The 8,438-nt window shown below is 36.4% G+C and overlaps 1 pseudogene; it reads right to left on the bottom strand.

The window, feature by feature from the left end:
* Positions 1-5,332: 5,332 nt before the first annotated feature.
* On the bottom strand, positions 5,333-8,071 carry LOC146884283 (uncharacterized; annotated as a pseudogene).
* Between the last annotated feature and the right edge of the window lie 367 nt (positions 8,072-8,438).

Raw genomic sequence — 8,438 nt, 5'->3', positions numbered from 1 at the left:
GTGTTGTCATTGGTATGGAAGTATTTATTCCCCTTCCGATTAATTTTTTTGAAAAGTTTTTCTTAAAATATTTTTATTAACCTTATTTAAACTTGTCATTTTTTGGAACTAAATTCTTCCTTTTCGTGCCTTCTTCATTGTTATGAAGCTTTACCTGATATAGATTTGACAAAAAAAGGGTTCAAACTAAGAAATAAGATAAAAAAAACCCGAAAGACCAGAAAGAAAACAAGAAACCAAAAATACGAATTGGGTCACTCGTGGAAACCTTGGTCATTGATGTGCTAGAGACAGAAAAGACCAACAAAGAGTAAACGACAATAATTAAGATGTATGGAGAAGGTATTGTGGTAAAGGTGCATGGAGAAAGAGATGATGGATCTAAGAGAATAAGGGAAGTTGCTTTCGTAGGCAAAAGAAAAATATAGAGTAGAAGGATAGTGAGCTTCTCGAAGAGTAGAGGAAAATAGTTTTATAAATTATCATTATTCTTGATTATAAAATGTATTATCTATATAATTAAATTTCTTATACTTATTTGCTAAGGACCAGATGAAAATAGGGGTATTCGTATAAATTAAAAAAAAAACCAGAAAATTGATCCAAATTAATAGCTCAAAAATTAAATTTGTCTTTTTAAGTTTGTTCCTGCAGAGAACAAACAAGATGAGTTAGGCACAAGCGTCACCTTACCATGTAGTCCGCTATCTCCTCAGTTGGCCTCTTTCCGGTTGATACATGTTAGCTTGGACCTAGGAGGGGTTACCTGCAGAAGAGTCTCCGAAGCTCAAGTAAGTCAAAACTCTCAGAAGGTCAAATCAGTGATTAATGAATGCGTACCTTTAATTATTGGGGTCCACGCGTATTTATAGAGCATTAATGATGTCTGGCTATCTTGTGGGCCGGACCTTAACTTGGACCTTGACTTGGGCTCTAGCTTGGGCTGTGAGTGGGCATGGGCCCTAACCCAGGCCCTTAAGGCCTATCTAACGCGGGGGGCTTCCATTTTACTATGTCTTCGAGAGCGGTCTGATCCGTTTACTTCTTGACTTGTCAGATGTCGTCCTTGGCCGCACACTGTCCTAGGTTGACTACTTTGTTGTTACCTTAGTCCTTATTCAGCTATGAGTTTGATTCCATGGTGGCTCAAGTCGTGTACTTGGGTTGTTTCCGGCATGTGCGTGAGAGTTGCCATTTATATGGTTAAGTTGACCAGGTCCGATGTAAGTTAGACTGACTCAGCCTAGGCCAAATACTTGGCTACCTTGATGCATTATTTCCTTATCTGATTGGGTTTGGTTAGGTGTGGTACACCAGTCCCCCAGCCTTGTCCGATATGAGTTGTCGGTCAAGGATGATATGTGTTGGTATGCTAACGGAACCGGCTAGGTGTGATACACCAGTCCCCCAGCCTTTAAGTGTGATGAACGATGTTAAGGCTAAAAAGTGGTAACCGTTTGAAGGTAGGTGAAGGGGTGTCAGGGGTCAAATCAACATGTTTTAGCGCCGTCGTTTTTAAAAGTCGTATCTTTCGCAATGATGGTGTCGATTGGTCTGGGGTATTATTTTGGCGGGAAAAGTTTTCGTCGTTTGGGATCCTGGACTATAAATATAGGTTTCAAAACGGGGGAGGGGTTACTTGGTTCATTCGCGAGAGTTTTGCATTCAGAGGTTTTGTGTGCGCATCATACTGTCCGACTAGTTCCCAAATTTAGCCGACATATCCCCGTAAACACGAAAAAAGGTATGTCTAGTAGCGATAGTATATCGTTATCTACGTCTAGTAGTAGTGAGAGTACGGAATCGGAGAGAAGTAGGGGTAGACAATTTGATGAAGACGGTACAAGTTATGGAGTCATGACAAGTGGGATTCCAATGGAGACTGTGAGGGAGGTTCGAGAAGATCCCCTGGAAGAGTTGGCGGAAAGTGACTGGCCGGCAAAAGGTGGCTATGGGTGGGCGGCTGCCGATGTCCGCAACCAATCATCCTTGGAGCAGTCATCTCCAAGGGTGTCAGTGGGGACATTGTTTCTCTGGAGAGGGTTAGTGCCATCGACCAGGTATGCCATGGGCAGGAGGGTGCTACCGAGAAGTTTTTCTACATGTATATGTGTCATTTCTCTCAACTTCATGTGCGATTGCCGTTAGACGGATTCACTATGGGCGTATTGCGGGCACTGAATGTGGCACCTACGCAGCTACATCCGAATAGTTGGGCCTACTTGCAGGCCTTTCACATCTTGTGCCAGTCCTTATATTTGGAGCCCACTCCTTATGCTTTTTTGTATTTTTACGATACCAGACCCCAACGGCCGGCTATTGGTTATCTTTGATAAGTCGCCCCAGTATCAGCAGACTGGATGCCTTTTCCCAGTCTTTCAAGCATTTCAAGGACGGGTACTTCAAGGTTGTCGTCAAAGAAGGAGGTAAAGCTCATTTTTTGAATGCAGATGGGAGTACCAAATTTCCCTTTAGTTGGACAAGCAATCCTTCTCAGTATAAAGACATGGGGATGGATGAGTTGTCGGCTGGTGATAAGGAGGTGGTGGAGATGTTGTTGAAGTTTGTTGATAAGTTGCCCACTAAGGGTCTAGTTAGAGTTTATAATTCGGTGCATCCGATAATAGATATCGAAGGTATCTGTTTATTACTTAAACTGTATTAATAATTCTAAGTTGTTTTGATCCAAATTGTAATGTATTATTGTAGGGCATATGGCGCAGTCTGGAAAGAAGAACTTAGCGCTTTTCCAAACGCTGAGGAAGGAGATGGCCGCTAAGGCCAAGGCAGCTGGGAAGACTGATGTTCCCAACTTGAAAGAGTCTGTGGTGGAGGTGCATGTGCACAGCGGGACGAAGAGGAAGGCTGAGTTGCCGCCTCGTCCCAGGAAGGGAAAAAACGTGAAGAAAATAAGGGCGGTCCTGCTCGGAACGGGGTCGGCGAGCGGGGCAGGGTCAGCCAGTGGAGAGAAAGGGCCAGAATCTGGACTGATTGAATTGCCGGAGATATCTGTGAGGAAGGACATTTCAATTACCCTCCCATATACCATTGTAAATTCTATTGACGGCATGGATGCGGACCACGTTGTGAGGACAATGGTCGAGTTTGGAAGCAAGGCTTTAGTGTTGAGCCGGCGTGTGGGGTCTTTTCCATGTCTCAAAATGGTTGATAATAAATCATACAAAATTAATCTTCAGTGTTGCTATAATATTTTTTTTTTGGTCAATAAAGGGATCAAGTTGTTCGAGAATCAACAGGTAAAATTCTTTTGTGGAAATTATTGATCGATTAGAAATATGACTAATTCTTAAAAACATAATAAATATATTATTGTTATTGTATGAATTAAAATTAAAACTATATATACTAAAGTTGTCAATATAAAAATATATAAATTATTGTCATCGTAAAAACATTACTATAAAAAAAATCTGACTAATTTATTAACAAAAAAATATGTTAGAGATCAATTTTTTAATTAGAAACCAATTATTTTGGTAGTCAAAACTTTGGTAGCTAATGTTAGTAACCAATTTTGAAACTAATTATTTTGGTAGTCAAAACCTTGGTAGCTAATGTTAATGACCAAGTTATAAACCAATTCATATTAAAAACTATTTTAATTATCAATTTAGAGATAAATTATAATTTTTTGAAACTATTTTAGTTGCCAGTAATTTTTAGTTTTTAAATTGATACTTAAATTGGTCACTATATAAATGACTAATAGTTCTTAGTCATTATTCAAAGATTTTCTTGTATTCTATTATGACTTTATAAATTAAATACTTCACTGATAAGTATTGATAAAGTATCCTAAAGTATCGTATACGAATATGTGTCGAATAAGAATACATGGTCCAGTTGAAATATCGGTGACAACAAATTTCTAATTTTCTATATATGATTATTGATTGGATTAGTAGCGTTTGTAGTACGTATTTTTAATTATCTTTTTGAAATTATTTTTATTCTAGATATTTTTTTCCCAATTTTAAGGGTTTTATTAGGATTTTAAATTAAAAATTAAAATAAAATCAAATAACTTAAACATGTTTAGAGCTGATTTTCAATTATCGAATATATGAGAATACATTTCTTAAAGTTCTTATATGATTTTACTCATAATATATTTATAAACAAGATAGTAAATTGGTGTTATATATAAATTTTAATTGTAAAATTACGAAATGTGTTTTCAAATAAGATAAAATTAAAATTATTAATGACAACAATCATATGAAACTAATTCATAACATTTACTTTTATTTAATGATTTCAACCCTAAAATGTTTAACCGTTTTTATTAAAAATATTTATAATCACATGGTCAAATTGAACTACAAAATGTTGTGGCATTTTCTATCTCTTTTGGTTATCTAACAGGGAGTGAATCATTGATTTTTATATATATGTTTTATGACATCCTTCATTGACATCATTCCTATAAAATGTTAGGTACTTCAATCTTTTGGGTTTCACCCTTTTATAAGGAATTTTTTTCCCAAAAGGCACGGTTGATCACTTTTTTTGACTTAAATAGCATACTATAGTTTAAATTTATCCGGATGGCACGGTTTTTATTTTCAGTTGAGAATTCGGTCCTCTGCAGCCGAATTCCAACTTATAATGCTTTTTTTTTTCTTTTTTATTCCAAGTCAGAATTCGATCCCAGGGATCCGAATTCTAAACTTGGTTTTTTATTAAAAAATAAATTAGAATTAATTTTTTTTAATTTTTGTAATAAAATAGATATAAGATTTATTTTTTATCTTTTATCTTTTGTAAAAATTTTACATTAAAGGTTAAATATATATTTTTTAGAAATAGATATAGTATTGTATTTTTAGTTATTTTAGGTATTATTTGAAAGAAAAATAATAATAAGTAATATATTTTTCTTTTCAAATTTGTTGATTTAAAAATAGATTTTATATTGTGTAGTAAGTTATTTTATGTGTAATTTGAAAATATAAAAGTCAATTTAATTTAATTTAATTTTTTTTATAATTTGTGTAATATTAATTATTTTTAATAGATGTTTATAAATATCAAAATTACAGTTATCTTTTAATTTTTGATAATTTTAAAAAATTGTATGTTATAAACATTGAAAATTTGTTAAAAATATTGTAAAAATGATGGAAATAACTATAATAATTTAAAAGCATTTCATTATTGTATTTTAAATAATTTTGTTATTTGTTTTTTGTTTATGTAAAATAAGTAACAATAAAAGATAATATGAAAAGATGTACCATTGAATTGAATGAAGTACAAGTTTATTGAACACAATTAAAAGTACAACATAAACTAAGTGGTTTGATGTGAATCATCTAAGTGCAGGGTTATTAGGATAATGATTTCTTATGTGTCCTTCAGTTCTACAAAAGGAACACTTTTTTGATTGTCTTCCTTCCTTAATGTTCATCTCAGTCCTAATTCTACTTGATTTAGGATGACCCCTCTTGCTCCTTTTTGTGGTAGGATGAGGCCAAACCTGTGGCCCTTGGTATGGTGGCCAATATTCTTCATGTCTTAACTCGCCAAGTAAATTGTCATATACTTTCATGATGACATCCACCCTATAATTGAGACTTATGTACATGCTGAAGTCGTGATGTGCATGCTTGCAAGCTGCAATAACATATGAACATGGTAGATGTATTTTTTGAAACTTTCCACAATCGCACCACCTTTCATCTAATCTAACCACAAATTTTCCTGCAGGACATACTTCTCTGGGATTGACCATCTCTTCCACTCTGAATCTTGTGGTATTTCTATCAAATTCAACGACATGGTGCGTGCTTTACTTGGAGTCCGCATCTTATATGAAGCTGGTCGCGTATTCAGAGTACGCATGACCAGCACTGGCCATTGCAGTTATTTGCCTACCTCTTTTTGTGAAGTATGTGTTGCATCTGGTGTACGTGGCCAATATTATAGATGAAATGGGCAAATTCCTTGTCTTCTTCAGGACAAAATTTATTGCTTCAGCTAGATTCGTTGTTACGTGACCCCACCTTCTTCCTTGATCATATGCAAGACACCATTGCTCCCTTGGAATTTGGTCTACCCAAGCTGCTGCTTCTGGGTTGTCTTCTCTAATGATGTTGTAGTAGTAGTTACATTGTGGCTCCGTCAATGCGTACGCTACAAATATAATTATAAGAAGAATTTATTTTCTAATAATGGGTGTGAAAAACTAACAGCCAAAAAAATGAAAAAGACAAATTTACATATAATAACTTACCCATGTTGACGAGGTCCTTTTTCAGAGTTGTATTCTTGAATCTTTTTGTAAAATTTTGTGCAATGTGTCGAATACAAAACACCTGCACACAGTTCCTTTCAGTCCAGCCACTACTGGACCTGTTGAATGCAACACTAATTGAATTGTTGCGGTCTGACATTAAGCACAAATTTTGTTGAGGCGTAACGTGTGTCCTTAGGTTTTTAAGGAAAAAAAACCAAGCTTCGGCGGTTTCACCCTCTACTATAGCAAATGCAATGGGAAAAATGTTATTTCTCCCATCTTGTGCAACAACTACTAGAAGGGTGCCCTTATACCTTCCTTAAAGGAAGGTTCCATCCACTTGCACTATTGGTTTGCAAAATGGGAAGCCATCAATGCATGGTTTGAATGTCCAGAACACTCTTCGAAAGTGTTGTTGGTTTTCTACGACCTCCTCCCCGTTTGTAATTGGACTGGTTTTCAACTTGTATACAAACCCAAGCAAATATGTTTGCATGGCTTGTAGTAGGCACGACAATCGGTTGTAAGATTGTTCCCAGTTTCCGTACACATCTTCAATTGCTTGCTGTTTTGCTAACCATGCCTTTCTGTAGCTTGTGTTATATCCCATAGAGGTTTGGATGGAAGAAATTATTGTTGCAATTGGTGTGGATGGGTCTGACTCCACCATTTGCCTTACATGTTGAGATATTATTCTTGAGCCCAGGTGCATGTGGTCTTGCGTTATGAGTTGTGTTGCACATGTGTGCACACCTTCAACCTTTCTAATTTCCCACACTTGGTCCCTTGTACGTAATATTGCCTGACATTTTCAAGGACACACGTGTTGCACACATTGCACCCTCAACCTTGTTGTGTTTAAGTGTATGGTTTTGTAGGTGCAATGGTTTGTTATGTCATACCTATTTAAAGCATCTAGAAGTTGTTCCTTTGTTTGAAACCTCATTCCTTGGGTCAGTGTACCATCATCGTGCTCAAAGTTGTCATGCAACATTGTGTGGTGGTCATAAGCGTTTGGGAATATCTGGTGTGGGGTCTGGTTGTATTCTTCATATAATTGGAATTGTTGTGGTGGGTTATAGGGGACATGTGTCTGAGGGTGAGGGTGAGGGTGAGGGTGTTGTTGTTGTATGGGGTGGACATCTAGGGTTTGGTCATGGTCATCATGTTGATCAAAAAGTATATTGTCCTCATCTTCGCTAAATGCGTCTAAGGATGTTGTAGGTAGACCTAGGTTTTCAACTTCTATGATAGCTGGAGGAGAGGACCTTTGGGTTTGTGATGTGCAGGAGTTTGAAAAATATTTGAGGTAGACGGACCGGTTAGTAGTTCGGTATATGACTTTATATCATTTCCCTAATCCCCTAGGTAGGTAGTGTTAAGGTCAAATAGTACTTGTTGCGGTTCAGTGTTTGGATGTGGATGATGTGCATCAAAATGTGTTAAAGAAATATTTTCAAAAGATCTCGTACCTGAGTTGTAGGTGGTGCAGAGTTCAATAGATGTAACAGTTGGGGTGGCCTGTATCATGTCGAAAGCGCCGTCTAAGTCGTCGTCATCTTGGATCTGAGTGGTTGTGTATGTCACATGTTGGCCACAAACTTTAGTCGGAAATTTGAAGTGAATAAGTGGAACTCCATCCCTTGAATCTCTATTTGCCTTGTCCATTATTATGCAAATAAGTTTGGACAAGCCGAAACCTCTATGGATGCGGATCATGATTGTCTTTGCAGATGCAAAGTAGACACCAGTTTGAGTGTCACTGGCGATTTCTCCATCATCGTATACACAGACAAACATTGACCCTTCCATCTGAGATTGTGGTTGAATCTGACTTTTGATGATTTTTCAGAGCGAAGAGAAATTGCAAGATTAAGATTATGAGTTTAGAAAGTGAGGGTATTCTTTTATACCAAAATTAAAGTTATCATGCCACTTTCTGTTATGTGAACATGTGACTTGCATGATAGTTAATGTTATCATGTAAGTGGCACGAGCTTTTATGTACTCATGTGATTAACACGACTTCTTATGTACCCATGTGAGGGACACGAATTATTATGAACCCATGTGACTGGCACGACCTTTAATGTTAGCATGTGACTTGACTACATTTTATAAGAGATTAGCATTTCATTACCGCTATTTTGTAAGTTCAAATTCATTGAAATTAAAAGCT

The sequence above is a fragment of the Vigna unguiculata genome, chromosome 8 (assembly GCF_037176805.1).
Source record: "Vigna unguiculata cultivar grain cowpea cultivar isolate G323 ecotype 2 chromosome 8, ASM3717680v1, whole genome shotgun sequence".
In the NCBI taxonomy this organism is placed as follows: domain Eukaryota; kingdom Viridiplantae; phylum Streptophyta; class Magnoliopsida; order Fabales; family Fabaceae; genus Vigna; species Vigna unguiculata.
The sequence above is the reverse complement of the archived record's forward strand: the minus strand, read 5'-3'. Positions and strand labels throughout refer to the sequence as shown.